At 45.1% G+C, this 16,985-nt stretch overlaps 1 long non-coding RNA gene across 1 annotated transcript in view; it reads left to right on the plus strand.

Annotated features, from left to right (window-relative positions):
• Positions 1-1,069: 1,069 nt before the first annotated feature.
• LOC132541748 (uncharacterized) overlaps positions 1,070-16,985 on the plus strand; it is a 60,713-nt gene continuing 44,797 nt past the window's right edge. Inside the window, exons 1-2 of the long non-coding RNA XR_009552843.1 lie at positions 1,070-1,160; positions 15,784-15,883. This is a non-coding gene — a long non-coding RNA (uncharacterized LOC132541748). The remainder of the gene's footprint in view (positions 1,161-15,783; positions 15,884-16,985) is intronic.

The raw sequence follows: 16,985 nt of genomic DNA on the forward strand, positions 1-16,985 counted from the left end.
CCAGAGCTGAGCAGTGCTCTGGTAAAAAAAAAAAAAAAAAAAAAAAAAAAAAAAAGGTGTGTGTGTGTGTGTGTGTGTGGGGGGATTGGTGGTGGCTACCAGGAACAGAGGATCATTGTGTAGTTACCAAGTCCCAGTGATAATCCTAGGAGGGGAACAAATATCTTTGTTAACCTTGATAAGACAGCAAGAGCTGGAAAAACACAAAGTTTCCTTAGATGCTTTTGCAGTTCTTTCCGTTCAACAGAAGGAGAAGCTTAGAGGACCCCACACCCACTTGCGTGTGTGTCAGGAGAGCTAGCCCAGCCGGCAGAGTGCAGGACTTGCATGTCAGAGGGTGCTGGTTTAATTTCAGCGCACTGTGTGCTGGAGATGTGCTCTGGCTTCTCTCTCTTAGGTGAGACTCTATCTCCCAGGAAATAAAATAACTCTTAAAAAAAAGATAAAGTGAAAAAGCCACATAGATAAATAAAGCTATGAGCCTTTTTGTGAGGGAGCACCCAGGGCTGTCAGTCACCATTGCTCTGGAATTGACAGGGATGTCCCCTGAGGGGGCTCATGTGCCTTTGCAGCCCCTGATGGCCTGGTCCTTCCTCCTAGAACTGTTTATTTTTAGACAGAGGCAGAGAGAGAGATAGAGGCAGAAAGAGGGAGAAAGAGAAAGAGAGAACACAGTACTGGCAGAACTCTGGTGATGGGAACAGTGTGACATTATACTCCTGTTGACATGTAATTTTGTAAATCAATGTTAAATCATAAATAAATAAATAAATAAATAAATAAGAAGAAATGCAGTACTGGCACTTCCTTCAATGTGGGAGCCAGGCTTTAACCTGAGTCACACACAGGGCGAAACAACACACTATCCAAGAGAGCTGTTTGACCAGCCCTACTCTCAGAACTGTTCCTGCTGGCTCCCAGCACTGGCCACCCATCTGGCCTCTGTCCAGTTGCCCTTGCCAGGGACTTGTGACCCCAGAATGACCTAGGAGGGCAGCCGGGTTACTGGGTAGATGGTGCAATGTGTACACTTTCCAGTGCTGCTGTAGACACCCACTGCCTGTGTCACAGCTTCAACGAAAGTGCATTTCTTATGTTAGGTGCTGGATGCTGGAAGTCCGGTCCCAAGGCTGTGTTCTTTCTGGAGGTTCTAGCAGAAGGTCAGTTCCCCTTCTTCTCCAGCTCGTGAGCTCACTTGTACTCCTTGTCTGTGGTCTTGTCTCCTGTCTTTAAAGCTGGCAGTGGACCATCTGCTAGTCTCTCTCTGCCCTTCTATTTCTATCTTCACATCCCCTGAGTATCTGTGACTCTCTCTCTCTCTCTCTCTCTCTCTCTCGCTGTATCTCTCTTTCTCTCTCTCTCACACACACACCTTTGGCGGGTACACTGGACCCACCTGGATAATCCAGGGTCATCCCCCCATCTCAAGACCTGCATCACATATGCAAAGCCCAGGGCATGAAGGCGACCTACCTGTAGGTCCAGGGGTTAGGATGTGGGCATTCTCAGGGTTCACTACAGAACTGACCACAGACAAGCTCCCTCTTCTCTGTGTCCTCTGGCCTCTGCCCTGTGCTGTGCCCTGAGTGGCCCTGCAGGCTACTTTCCCTTGGGTCCCTCTGGCTTCTGGTTGGGTTTGGTCAACAGGAGGTGTCAGCAGGAAGCTGAGGTGGGAGAGAGAGGAAGCCAAGACCCTGCAGGCTGTGGTTTGGAGGTGGCTGTGTTCTTTGCCTGGAGGTCACAGCTCTGTGATGTGACACATTCAAGCTACAGAAGAGTTCAGGGAAATTGAGAGACAGTGTGGTCAGGGGCAGGGGGAGAATTCGTGCCCTGATATGCATTGGAGCCAATATGGATTCAAGCCCCCATTTTCCTGCCATGTTGGGGCATAGCTACTTCTCAGGAGGTCAGGACACTCTCATTGCAGCGACGCCTACATGAGAGGACTCTGCTGGAAGTGATGGCTCAGAGATTGGCATGCACCCCAAGACCAGCACCATAGCAAAGCGGTAGGGCACATGCCATCACTGCTGGCCACAGGCAGAGGCACTGCCCTGTCCAGGAGACGGTGGTAGAGCCCACTCAGCCAGATACTTCAGACATCAATGTGGCCTGCAGGAGGCTTAAGTTGAGCCCCAGGGACTCTTGGCCATGGCCCTTTCTGAGCACCTTTTCCCTGCTTTAGGGTGGGTGGTGATGGTGCAGTTTGGCAGATGAGTCTTACCTCAGGGGGCCTATGGTCTGCCCGGGGTGGGAGGCACAGCTGGGAGGGGTGGATCCTGGAAATAACACACAGAAAGCTCGGGTACATGGCCCACCTCATCTCTGTGGGCACATCTCTGGCTTCAAGCTGGGTTCTTCCAGTGGTAGCTCCAGTGGTGTGTGTATATGTGGGGGGACAGTACTGAGGGAGGGTGTCAGCAGCATTTTGACTTTCTTCTTTCTTTCTTTCTTCCCCTCCCCTGCCCTCCCCTTTCCTTCTTTTGGATAGATGGTGGGGGGGGGGAGAGGGAGGGAGGGAGAGAGAGAGAGAGAGAGAGAGAGAGAGAGAGAGAGAGAGAGACTACAACACCAAGGCTTCTTTCAATGTCTTGGGGCTGGGCATGAACCTGGGTGGTGCTCAAGACAAAGCTGCACGCTATCCAAGTGAGCTATTTCTCCAGCCTGTTTTGTTCTTTTTTTCTTGGGGGGCAGGGGACTGTCTCCTGGCCTGGCAACAGATTGAAGGTCATGTCTCTAGTCAAAGAAGGCCCCCTGCACTGAGCTCTTCTAGGTATTATTCAATGATTTTCTGTGGTTGCTACAAATCTGATGACTTCACAGAGTATTGCGGATTATCTCATTGTCTCAGAGGTAAGAAGTCTGCAGGGAGTCTCGAGACACTGACATTAAGACGTCATGAGGGCTGTGTTTCTTCTGGAAGATCTGGGGGAGAACTCATTCCTTACCTCAGGGGTTGGGTGGTGGCACACCTGACTGAGTACAGGTGTGCAAGGACCTGAGTTCAAGGCCTTTGTTCTCATCTGCAAGGAGAAAGTTCCCAAGCAGTGACGCAGTGCTTCAGATGTCTCTCTTTCTTTCTCCCTCTCTCTGTTTCCCCTTTATCTCTAAATTTCTTCTTTTTTAAAAATTTATTTTCCCTTTTTGTTGCACTTGTTGTTTTTCATTGTTGTAGTTATTATTGTAGGTGTTACTGATGTCGTCGTTGTTGGATAAGACAGAGAGAAATGGAGAGAGGAGGGGGAGATAGAGAGGGGGAGAGAAAAACAGACACCCACAGACATGCTTCACCGCCTGTGAAGAGACTCCCCCTGCAGGTGGGGAGCCAGGGGCTCGAACCGGGATCCTTATGTGGGTCCTTGCGCTTTGCGCCACATGCTCTTAACCTGCTGTGCTACCGCCCGATTCCCTATCTCTAAATTTCTTCCCATCCTATCAAATAAATAAATTATAATACATGAACATTCTTTTTTTTACACTACACATTATTTATTTATTTATTCCCTTTTGTTGCCCTTGTTTTTTTATTGTTGTAGTTATTATTATTGTTGTCGTTGTTGGATAGGACAGAGAGAAATGGAGAGAGGAGGGGAAGACAGAGAGGGGGAGAGAAAGATAGACATCTGCAAACCTGCTTCACTACCTGTGAAGCGACTCCCCTGCAGGTGGGGAGCCGGGGGCTCGAACTGGGATCCTTATGCCGGTCCTTGTGCTTTGTGCCACATGCGCTTAACCCGCTGCACTACTGCCCGTCTCCCTACATGAATATTCTTTACCTCTTCCGGCTTCTAAAGGCTGCCAGACTTCCTTGGCTTGTGGGCCCACATCACTCCTACCTCTGCTTTCATTACTGCGTTTTCTCCTCAGATCTTTTGCCTTCCTGTTACAGAGGTCCTTGTGGTCACACTGGCACACTCAGTTAATCTAGGAGAATATTCTTGTTCCAAGATCATATTTGCAAAGTCTCTTTTTCCAAATACATCTCCAGTAGGACATTTCCAGGCAGTGCATTTCTGGATTCCAGACTAAGACATGAGAATCTTTGGGGTATGCCAGTCTGCTGACCGCATTTCATTTGGGGTCACTATTCATTCCCCTCTTTCCTTGAAATGGTAATGACCTTTGCTTGTTACTAGTCTGGGCTGTTACTGCTTTCTGACTTGTGGCTGCACTTTGTCCCACTCTTTTTAGAATTAAAAAAAAATATTTATTTATTTATTTTCTCTTTTGTTGCCCTTATTTTTTTTCACTGTTGTTGTAGTTATTGTTGTTGTTATTGATGTCATCATTGTTGGATAGGGCAGAGAGAAATGGAGAGAGGAGGGGAAGACAGAGAGAGGGAAAGAAAGATAGACAACCCTGCTTCACCACCTATGAAGTGATTCCCCTGCAGGTGGGGAGCCAGGGGCTGGAACCGAGATCCTTGCGCTTTGCACCATGTGCGCTTAACCCGCTGCACTACTGCCCAACTCCCACTTTGTCCCACTCTTACAGCCTCTTCACAAGCAATGCCCAGATCACTTAAGATGAATGTTCTCAGGTTCCTGCTCACTGGAGTCCTGCTAAACCTTGGTTGATAAGTGGTTCAGTTACTGAGATAATCAATTCATTTTTGAAGATTTATTTTCTCAAGAGAGATCAGAGGAGGGGCACTGCTCAGATCTGGCTTATGATAGTGCTGGTAGAGATTGAACCTGGGAATCTCTGGGGCATCAGATATGAAACAGACCAGTTATTTTCATCTTCCCAACAGTCTTTGAAAGTGAATTTTCTCCTCATCTGCCCTCATTTTATGTTTGACAAATTTGAGGGCTGGAGAGGTTAAGTAACTTGTCCTGGCTAGGTCACAGCAGGCCGGGGACTTGAACCAGAACTAACCCTCTGACCTGAGGCCAGATTACTCCTCCTCCTCCTCCTCCTCCTTCTCTCTCTCTCTCTCTCTCTCTCTCTCTCTCTCTCTCTCTGTCTCTCTCTCTCTCTCTCTCTCCTGCTGTCATTGTCTGAACTGGCTTGGATTAGTTCCATTTCTCAGGCTGTTACCTCTAGGTGGTGACATTGTAATGATTTGCATACAAAGGACTGTTCCAGTCTGAGGGTATGGATCAACCTGCCAACATCCATGTTCAGCAGGGAAGCAATTACAGAAGCCAGACCTTCCCCTTCCTGCACCCCATAGAGAATTCTGGTCCATACTCCCAAAGGGATAAAGAATAGGGAAGTTTCCAATGGAGGGAATGGGATGTGGAACTCTGGTGGTGGGAACTGTATGAAATTGTACCCCTGTTATCTTACAATCTTGTTAATCATTATTAAATCATTGATAATAATAATAATAATAACAATAAGAATGTTCCTCAGTGAGTCTCTTGCCTGTTTCCTTGCATGTGACACTGGGGCCATTGCTGCCATCAGTTCCTTTATCAAAGCTGACATAGCTGTTGTCCCCTTGTCTTAATCATTACCTGGGGGTTCCCCAGAAAATGTCTTGGTCCCTGACTTGCTACCTTGAGGTCCACCACAGAGGTCAGCATGGAATGAAAGTGAAGAGGGGGTTCCCTGGAGCCAGGCTGGCTTAGACTGCTAATCTAGCCCGACTGCTCACCAGCTGTGTGAGGTTGTTCCCATTAGCTAACTTCTCTGAGCTTAACCTCCTCACCTGTACAACAGAGCTTATCGCTGGTGCTAGGCCAGTGGGTGGTAGGGAGGGTCCACTCAGTGAATGCACCTGGTACTCAGCTAACCTGATCATGGCAACCAGTACTCCGTATTTGCAGGTTGTCACTCCAGAGTCACCTTCACCAGTGCCTTGGCAACACCCTCACATTTGCCTTCTGGAAGCCTTGGGCTCAGGTGCCCTTTGCATCGTGGGTGTCTCTTTTTTTTTTTTTTTTTTGCCTCCAGCATTATTGCTGGGGCTTGGTGCCTGCACCACTAATCCACTGCTCCTGGAGGCTATCTTTTTTCCCGTTGTTTTTGCTGTTAGTATTGCTGTTGGATAGGACAGAGAGAAATTAAGAGAGGAGGAGAAGACAGGGGGAGAGAAAGACATTCACAGACCTACTTCACCACTTGTGAAGTGACTACCCTGCGTGCGGGGAGCTGGGGGCTCCAACTGGGATCCTTGCACAGGTCCTTGTGTTTTGTGCTCAGTGCACTTAACCCTGTGCACTACAGCTCACTCCCCCTACTCCCCCACCTTCGCCCTGGTGTCCTTTAGGAGAGAGTTGGGAATGTCTACAGCCTCTTGTATGTATCCCTGGCAGCCCCTGCCAGCCTGGGTGTGAGGGACACACAGCCGCTGGGATATTTTGCCCATATTCCTGACAATTTTGGATATTATTGATCTCTGTGTTTCTTTGATGTATTTATTATTATTATTATTATTATTATTATTGGCAGTGGCAGTGGTAGTGGTATTTACCAGAGTACTTACCAGCTCTGGTTTATGGTGGTACAGGGGATTGAACCCCGGGACTTTGGAGCCTCAGGCATGAGAGTCACTTAGCATAACCATTCAGTCACCTACTATCTATAATTTATATAGATAGCTATTTAGCTATCTATAACCCACTGGGAATGGTGTGATTTTTTTTTTTAATTTAATTTCCCTTTTGTTGCTCTTGTTGTTTGTTATTATTACTGTGGTTATTATTGTTGTTAGTGATGTTGTCATTGTTGGATAGGACAGAGAAATGGAGAGAGAAGGGAAGACAGAGAGGGGGAGAAAAAGACACCTGCAGACCTGCTTCATCGCTTGCTTGTGAAGCGACTCCCCTGCAGGTGGAGAGCCAGGGGCTTGAACTGGGATCCTTAAACTGGTCCTTGCACTTCGCGCCACCTGCGCTTAACTGGAATGGTGTGATCTTATATAGATGTCTTTTTTTTGGTAATAAATATTACAGATGGCCAATGCTGAGACTTCGCTTCTTTCACAGTTCCCTCCTGTCACCCTGTTGCAGGGAATTCTAAGTCAGAACACTGACACAGATCTTGATCTCAAAACTTGCTGTTCCCCCTGCTCTCTACCTCATCTAGCTTTTGGAAATAAATGCCTTTTCTCTTGCAGACACTTTATAGCTCTCCCCTTAGGGCTGCTCTGTCAGTTCTTCAGGAAGCACCACCAGGCCCTATTTCTGAGGCTTGAAAACACCCCAGTTTATCATACATGGGAAAGGAACATCAAAGTCTTTCGGAGGCCTGAGGGGAGGGAGGCTTGGCTGGTGTGGCCAAAATGCTTCCTGATTCAATGACGCTCCTTCCCCTCTCTGCTTCCTTTCTGGTTAAATTCAGAGCAACAGAATCTGACAAAGGAAATGTGCAGGGAAAGAAATGCCCCCTCCATGTTCTTATGCTGAAATGAGAATTTTCTGGAAACAAAGGGAAATTTAAGATTTTGCTTAGCTTATATCTGAAATTAAACTCTAGGAGTCAGTTTATGTGATTCTGTTTGTGTTAGGCAATCAGTTTAACAAAAGTTGGAATGATTCTGGAGAAAGAAAAGGAAATCTCTATAATATATGCCTTTTGTCTAAAACCTCTTAATAATAAATAACCTCTGTCTTTCTGATAAAAAACAAACAAACAAATGAAGGAGGGCCCAGTGGTGACACACCTGGTTGAGTGCACATGTTATAATATGCAAGGACCCGGGAGTCAAGTCCCTGGTCCCCACCTGTAGGGGGGATGCTTCACTAGTAGTGAAGCAAGGCTGCAGGTCTCTCTCTGTCTCTCTCCTCTATCTCTCCCTTCCTCTCAATTTCTGGCTGTCTCTATCCAATAAATAAATAAAAGATAATAAAAAAGGAAAATCAAGATAAAAAAAAATGAACAAGCCAACAAGCAAACACCTTCAGAGCAGTTGCTCTTAGTGGGAACCACTGGCCAGCAATGTGTAGGAGCTGCCTCCCGGGGAAAGCTGTGGCAGGAAGAGCTGGCTAGCAGTGGGGGGGGGGGGGGGCTGGGAACTACCTTTATGACAAGTGAGTGATGAACATTCCAGCCATTCCAGCAGGAGTTTGAAGCAGCCCAGGTGAAGTCCACATTATGGTCCATCCTGGAGGAGGCGACAACCACAGGCAACGTCAGATGTGGGTAGGGGAGTCGGGAAGGTTGGGGAACACAAGGATATTTGGGTCATGTGTCTCTGACTGGTGGTAGGTTTAGGATAGAATGCAAGCACCTGTGAGGAAGGGGAAGGAAAGGATGGAAGGAGCAAGACTAGGCTTCAAGAAGTTCAGGAATGAAGAGAGGGGAACAGGCCAAGTGGGCCCCCATGTGGGATGAGGCCTATCCATACCCGATGTTAGACAGAAGGAGGAGAGCTGGGGAAGTGGGTTAAGAGAAAGAGAGGAGAGGGAGAAGTGCAGCAGTGGGGAGGGCGCAGGAGGGGAGAGAGACAGGGAGAGACAGAATAAGAAAGAAATGAGATAGAAAGAAAGGAAGGTAGAATTGATAATTCTGCAAAGACTCATCATCTGAGGGGTCACTCATTTGAAAGAAGGGGCATCATTTTTTTTCCAGAGAAGATGAGGAAACTAAGACCCATCAATTACAGTGAAGGCAGTGACTATAATCAGTGTAGTCTGGAGCACAAACAGGACTAAGCCCTTCAACCAGTTTTGGTTTGCCTTGTTAATAGGAGGTCACAGTTACCCAACTAGCTCTAAGAGGTGGAGTATGTGTGTAGTTATCAGAAGTGTTTTACTTCTGATGATGAGGAGATATGGTATTTTTCTAAATTATTTATCTTTTTTTTTTTTTTTGCCTCCAGGGTTATTACTGGGGCTTAGTGCCTGCACTACGAATCCACTGCTCCTGGAAGCCATTTTTCCCATTTTTGTTGCCCTTGTTGTTACCCTTGTTGTTGTTATTATTAATGTTGTCATTGATGTTGTTGTTGGAGAGGACAGAGAGAAATCGAGAGAGCAGGGGAGAGAAAGAAAGACACCTCCAGACCTGCTTCATCGCCTGTGAAGCGACCCCCCTGCAGGTGGGGAGCTAGGGGCCCGAACTGGGATCCTTACCCAGGTCCTTGCGTTTCGTGACATGTGCGCTTAACCCACTATGCTACTGCCCAACCCCCCTAAATTATTTTTCTAATTTAAGTTTGATTTGATTTGATAGGAGAGAGAGAAATTGAAAGCAGAGGGGGAGACAGAGAGGAAAAGAGACAACTGCAGCCCTGCTTCACTACTTGTGAAACTCCCTCCACTGCCCCACCCCCTTGCAGATGTAGACCAGGGCTTGAAACCAGGTCCTTGCTCATCAGTAACATGAGTGCTCAGCCAGGTGTGTCACTATCTGGCCCTGAAATGTGATATCAAAAAAGACTTCTGAGTGGTTTAAATTTTTTTCTATGGGCCCACAAAATAGATCACTGGACAGTGCAGGGCTTTGCCATATGTATGATCCAGGTTTGAGCCCAGACCCCACTGTACTGAAGGAAACGTTGGTGCTCTCCCTCTCTCCCTTTCACCCATCTCTTCCTGTCCTCCTCTCTCCTTCCCCTCTTCTCCCTCTTTTTTGCTCTCCCTCCTTTCTCCCCCACCTCTCTCCCTTTTCCTTTCCCTCTCTTTCTTCTCTTCCCCCCACCTCTCTCCCTCTTCCTTTCCCTTTCTCCCTCTGTTTCTCTGTCTCTGTCTGAAATAGTCAGCTTGGAGTGATGAAACCCCCGGAATGACCAGACAATACTCTTCCTTCTTTAAGCATTTACCTTTCCAAGTGCTATTTCCCATCTGGCTTCTCTCTTCTCACAGTGAACCCCTTTGCTAAGCTCCAAGGTTGGGAACTAGGTAGGCAATGTTCCGTGCCAGTAGGAGCTCTAGGACCGGCTGCCAGAAACCTCTCTTCCCAGTGGAGTATCTGGGTCAGCCACATCCTTGGGGGCCCAGGCCTGATTATTGAGTAGTGGTGAAAATATCTTAATAGACATAATAACAGTACCTCTAAAATGTCGGTACCCTAACCCTTAGAACCTGTGACTTTATTAACATGGCAAAGGAGAGTTAAATGTGCAGATGGAAGTAGATTTGAAAATAAGTTGCCCTGCAGATATGAAGATTGTCCTGGATAACCTCAGTGGCCTCAACATAACCACGGGGTTCTTGATAAGTGGAACAGAGAAGGGAGAACCAGAGATGACAGTGTGAGAAGGACTTGGCCTGAAGCTACTTTTTGTTTGTCTGCTTCCTTTCTTCCTTCTTTAGTCAGGCCTTAAGCCAGCCCCCCCCATGCTCCATTGCTGACACTATGGCCTGTTTACATGATCATTGTTTTGCCTGAAAGATCCCCGCCTTTGATCTATCTTCTTTTTACCTCGAGACCCACCCTGCCTGCAGGGTATTAATTAACCCCACCAGTTAAAACCATCACAACAGTTGCTAAGGAAGTTCCCAGCGTGCCTTTTTTCTTTTTCCACCCTCTTTTTCTAGCCATTTCAGTTTCCGACTTGCCACTTCCAGTTTTATCCTATAAAGCCACTTCTGTTTCTGGTTTCTCTCTCTTCTCCTCTTCCCCTCTTTCCATGTCCCGACTTGGAGGAAGGCAGGCATGCAGACAGTGAGGCAGACTCTGGCCATTGTGGTTTGGCGTCACGTGGCTTAACCGTTGTGCTCACACCCTACTCTGGGGATCCTGCATGAATAAAGAATTGTATTAGCATGCTGCCACGAGTTCCTGGTCTCTCTCCTGTGATGCTAGCCTGGCATTCTTTCTTTTCTTTTCTTTCTATCTCTCTCTTTTTGTCTCTGGGGCTAGTTGCTGGCACGAGGAATCCACTGCTCCCAGTGGTCATTTTTCCCCCTTTCCCCCCCCCTATTTTATTTGAGAGGACAGAGAGAAATTGAGAGAGAAAGGGGAGAAAGAAAGATAGAGACCTGCAGTGTTGCTTCACCACTTAGGAAGTGTCCTGATACAGGTAGGGAGCAGGGCTCAAACTGGGTCCTTGCATTGGTCTTTGTGCATAATACTATGTGTGCTTAATTGGTGAAGCACTGCCTGGTCCCTGAAACTACTGTGTGAATGTATTTTAAATAATACTTGGCTAGTGTACTTTTAAAAAATATTTTCATTTATTATTAGAGATAGAAAGAAATAGAGAGAGGAGATAGAGGAGAGAGACAGATACCTGCAGCTCTGCTTCACCACTTGAGAAACTTTCCCCTTGCAGGTGGGTACCAGGGGCTTGAACCTGGGTCCTTGTGCACTGTAATGGGAGCATTTAACCAGGTGCACTGCCTGACACTAGGCTACTGTTTTTTAAGAGAATGAGGCCACAAACCAAAGAATGCGTATGTTCTCTAGAATCTGGGAAAAGCAAGGGAATGAGTCTAACCTTACAATTTCCCAAAATGAACTCAGTCTTGTCAAAAATCTTGATTTTATCCCACTCAGACTCTTTTTGAACTTCTAAACTCTGAAACTGTAAGATAATACACTTTAAGCCACAAGCTTTGTAGACATGTGGTATAGTATTCATTGAAAATTTTTGGAGCTCAGCAGCATCCAAGGTCAAATTAGAGCCAAGTGTTTACCCATAGAATCCTTTCTTGTTGAATTTCTTAGGTTCTTTTTTTTTAAAAATATTTTTTAATATTTATTTATTTATTTCCTTTCTGTTGCCCTTGTTTTTATCATTGGTGTAGTTATTGTTGTTGATGTTGTCGTTGTTGGATAGAACAGAGAGAATTGGAGAGAGGAGGGGAAGACAGAGAGGGGGAGAGAAAGAGAGACACCTGCAGACCTGCTTCACCACCTGCAAATCGACTCCCCTGCTGGTGGGGAGCCAGGGGCTTGAACCGGGACCCTCACGCTGGTCCTTGCACTTTGTGCCATGTGCACTTAACCCACTGTGTTACCACCCAACTCCCAAATTTCTTAGGTTCTATGGTCTTCACGGGCCACATTAACAGGATGCTTCAATTTATGGGACATTTCTTTGCTTTTTCCTCTCATCTTTCTTGTTTACATTCACTCTTGGCCTTCTATTTCTGAATTGTCTCCTATAAAATATTTTATCCCTTATGTAGGAGAATCCTGATTTTCTTTCCTTTTTTTCTTTCTTTTAAAAAATTTATTTTTTATTTTTAATTTGTTATTAATAGTAGGTTCCAAGACTGTAAGATGACAGTGTGTAGCTCCACACCACACCCACCACCAAAGCTCTGTGTCCCCACCCTCCCACCTCCCAAAGAGAACCACCAGAGTTTTCATAAGACTTGCAGTTTGCTTGCTTCTGTGTTTTTTTTATTTTTCCATTTTTTTTATTTAAGAAAGGATTAATTAACAAAACCATAGGGTAGGAGGGGTACAACTCCACACAATTCCCACCACCCAATCTCCACAACCCACCCCCTCCCCTGATAGCTTTCCCATTCTCTATCCCTCTGGGAGCATGGACCCAGGGTCATTGAGGGTTGCAGAAGGCAGAAGGTCTGGCTTCTGTAATTGCTTCCCCGCTGAACATGGGTGTTGACTGGTCAGTCCATACTACCAGTCTGCCTCTCTCTTTCCCTAGTAGGGTGTGTCTCTGGGGAAGCTGAGCTCCAGGTCACATTGGTGGGGTCTTCAGTCTAGGGAAGCCTGGCCAGCATCCTGATGGCTTCTGGAACCTGGTGACTGAAAAGAGAGTTAACATATGAAGCCAAACAAATTGTTGAGCAATCATGGAGCTTGCTTCTGTTTTGTTTGGATTTTTTTTTTTTTTTTTTGGCAATTTCATGTAAGTCAAATTTCTAGATTCCATATATATGAGTGAAACCATCTGGTACTTGTCTTTCATCTCTTTACTTATTTTTATAAGCATCATCACCTCCAGTTCCATTCATTTTCTTCCATTTATCCTCCTTCTCCCCCCACTAGATCATTGCTGGTGCTTGGTACCTGCATGGCTCCACTGCCCCTGGTGGTAGTTTTTTACTATTTTTTTTTGCCTCTAGGTAGAGGGTGACACACACACACACACACACACACACACACACACACACACACACACACACGGCACAGTTCTACCATTCATGAAGCTTCCACCCTCCAGGTGTGGCCACGAAGTGGCTCAGGACTCAAACTTGGGTCCTTGAGCATGGTAGCATGTGCTCTACTTGCTGAACCACCTGCAGACTCACCAATCTTCATTTTCAAGCTAGTCAAGACTGATACTTTCTGGGGGAGTCCATCCATGCACTCCTACCCACACTGTTGAGAACTGGATCAGCAAAGCCAGTTAATTTCCAAATGGAGGACATTACTCCGAGGGAAACATATGGGCACCACTGGGTTTAGGCACTTCTGCTTCTGTATCAGGCCCCTCAATACTGTGAAAAATTAAATCCTGTGCATCTTTGGCACCACCCAGAACATCTGATGTAATGATACAAAAATGCAGCTATTTTGCATTTCTCACTAAATCCCCAGTGTGCTTTCAGTATAAAAGTTCAAGCTGGGGCCCTGGTGGTGGTGCACTAGGTTAAGCGCATATGGTGTGAAGCGCAAGGACCGGTGTAAAGATCCCGGTTTGAGCCCCCAGCTCCACACCTGCAGTGGGGTCGCTTCACAAGTGATAAAGCAGACCTGCAGGTGTCTGTCTTTCTCTCTCCTTATCTTCTCCATCTTTCTCAATTTCTCTGTCTTATCCAATAACAACAGCAGCAGCAGCAACAACAATAACAACAACAATGGAAAAAATGGCCACCAGGAACAGTGGATTCATAGTGTAGGCACCAAGCCCCAGCGATAACCCTGGAGAAATAAATAAATAAATAAAAAAGTTCAAGCTGTTGGTGAGGAAGAATGATTCCATGTCTTATCTTCAACATCAAAATTTGTGGGTTTTTGTTGCAAGCCACAACAAAGCAAGTACAATTCCACCAATACTACTCAAATTTGTTCATAGGGACTTCTTCTCACTATAAGTGAGACTATTCTGTAAGTAGATCTCATATGGGAATGGGACTAATTAGAATTATAATCATACTGTCCAAACTATTGTATTGTATTATTCCCACCACTTTTACACTTCTTGAAATGGCCAATTTAAGAAATGCATCCATTCAAAAGATACATAAAGATTTGCTTTGGATTTTTCGATTTTGGTTTCAGTCTTACTTTAATGGAACATCTTTCACCCACTTTTCTTTCTTTTTCTTCTGCAACCTTCAATAACTATGTTAAAATCTACTCAGGGAAGAAATCCCCAACCTGGTTCTGAGTTAAGAAAAAGTAAAATCATGAAGTAGATCATAGACTATTTAAAGAAGGAAACTGAAAAACAGAGTAATTCTCACCTGTTCTTTATCACTGTGGGTTTTCTGGGTTACAGACCTTTTGTCCTCAGGGGAAAAATAAAATCCATTTAACAAATGACTTAAAATAATAAAACCTGGAACCACATACCATCATGCACCTTCATGAGGGTCCTCACCGTAACAGTGTTTTGTATTAGATGATCCCAGTTGCTTTTTAGAAGTTTTGCCCTGTAGAACTGTAGCTAAATGAAACAGCATAGCCTTGAAAAAAGCCCAGAGTTACAGGAAAAAGAAGCAAACTTTTTTTGGGAATGAACTTTCTGGAAATCAGCTTGTTGTAGAAGAAAACATATTTAAGAGGAAATTATCCCTTTATATTCAAACATCAATCCCAGTTTAATTATTTCGATTACATGCCCAATAATGATACCAGGCTGCAAACGAACAGCATCTTGACATGGATTTATGTAAATTGTGAGGCTGAAACTTGTTGGATAGTATGCCAGCTCCCCCTGGCTTCTGCTTAACCATATGCCTATATAGGGATAGATTTAATCCCATTCAAAGCTTTGGTCTATTTACATAAATCACTTTTACATTTACATAAAGCACCACACTCCCTCCAGGGCATTGGTGGTTTAGTTGTAGAATTCTCACCTGCTCCACCCCCTCTCCTTGTCACACCCTGATCCTCTCCTTGTCACACCCTGATCTTCCACCAGTCACTTTTCGCTCCACCCTCTCTATATCACATCCTGTTTCCACCCTACTTGGAGAGTATAAAAACAGCTGCTCTTCTGATTAAAGACACTTGGAAATTGCGTTCCGGCTCCGAGAGTTCCAGAGTGTATCTCCTGCGAAGTTAGTGCGGCACGAGTTCCTGATCCCTCTCCCACGCAGCAGCCTAGATCGGCTCCAGTTGAGTTCTCTCCAACCCAGAGAGCACTAGCTCGGGAAGAAGCCCCCTCAGGCTATCCCAGCAGAAACTTCCATTTGTTGAGTGTTGTTTTTTGCACACAGAAATGTGTCATTTACCCAGTTAAAACTCTCCTGCTCTTCCTCCTCGGTTTTGGCCAAACAAGGGTCTGAACGGGGCCTGAAGGGAAGGGGGATGTTGATTCTTTTAGGCAAATTCTAGCCTCCCGAACTCTTGGACTGCTTAATCTAGATTTGTAGATTTCAGATATTATCTCTGCCCTACAATGTGTCCTAGGCTTTAGCCCTCTTAAATCCCACTTTCTTTTTTACATCTTAATTTTATTAGTGATTTAATATTAACTTACAAAATTATAAGACAGCTGGGCTATCATTTCACATTGTTTCAATTACTAGAGTTCTTATACCCCCAACCCCTCCATTGTAAGCTTTATCAGTTCTTCTAAAGTTGTGATATGGGTTAACTATTAGTTCCACAACTATCTGTCTATATTTATATATATTTTTGCATTTTCGTGGTCCTATATTCTCTTTCTTTCCAAGTCATACCTACACTTACTACTTACTACTTTGGGACGCCTTTTCTTTTTTCCTCTTCTCTCTCCAGGTGCTGATGGATTTGGAGTTCAGAACACTCTGGTCACCTTCCCTCTGTCACTTTTACCCCACTGGGAACATGGAGCAAGATTCTTTTTGGGGTGCAGAAGGTAGGAGATCTGAGTTCTTTAACTGCTTCCCCACTGGTAACAGTATTAGCAGGTCAATCCACACTCCCAGCCTATTACATCCCTCTTTCCAGCTCCTAAAAAAAATTCTTCACAATATGGTTAAATCATCATTTTGAGAGACTGGCTGGTGGTGCACTTGGTTGAGCACACATGTTACAGTGCACAAGGACCCGGGTTTGAGCCCCCGATCCCCACCTGCAGGGGGAAAGCTTTGAGAGTGGTGTAGCAGGTCTGCAGGTCTCTTCTCTCTCTCCTTCTCTTGATTTCTGGCTGGCTCTATCCAATAAAGATAATAAAAAATTAAAAAAAATATTCTTTTGACTATATCACTAATTTGTGTTTGTCTTACTCTGACTAATGGACATGTGGGTCACTGACAAAGCAGAGATATGATATCATGATGCTTCTCGTCTTGTTCTTTCTCAGTTTTTGCATTTTGTTTGATCTTATCCAGTTTCCATATATGTTAGGCCACTATCATGTTTATGACAACCACGTTCTTTTCAGTTCTTGAACTTGAAAGTCAGACCTCTTTTTTAAAAATATTTTTTTAATATTTATTTATTTGTTCCTTTTTGTTGCCCTTGTTGTTTTGTTGTTGTAGTTATTATTGTTGTTATTGATGTCATTGTTGTTGGATAGGACAGAGGGAAATGAAGAGAGGAGGGGAAGACAGAGAGGGGGAGAGAAAGAAAGACACCTGCAGACCTGCTTCACCGCTTGTGAAGCGACTTTCCTGCAGGTGGGGAGCCGGGGGGCTTGAACCGGGATCCTTACTCCAGTCCTTGTCCTTTGTGCCACCTGCGCTTAATCCATGAAGTCATGGGAAATTTCATAAGTGACATAAGACATGTAAGGAGAGTTTCATGTTTCAGTTTGCAGAAATGGATCCTCTTAAATCACACAGCTAGATGTTTCCTAGAAATCAGTGAAGGATCGATCCCATCCCTTCTTCTGGCCTGTGAAACAGTTTTTGTTTGTTTTTTAGTTTTCTACCCATTTGTATCTGGTCTAAATAAAGGTGATCTGAGTCTGTCACGTGTGTATTTCACATACGAAGCTGTTTTAATTCTGAAAAATT

This window comes from Erinaceus europaeus, chromosome 12 (assembly GCF_950295315.1).
Source record: "Erinaceus europaeus chromosome 12, mEriEur2.1, whole genome shotgun sequence".
Classification (NCBI taxonomy): Eukaryota; Metazoa; Chordata; class Mammalia; order Eulipotyphla; family Erinaceidae; genus Erinaceus; species Erinaceus europaeus.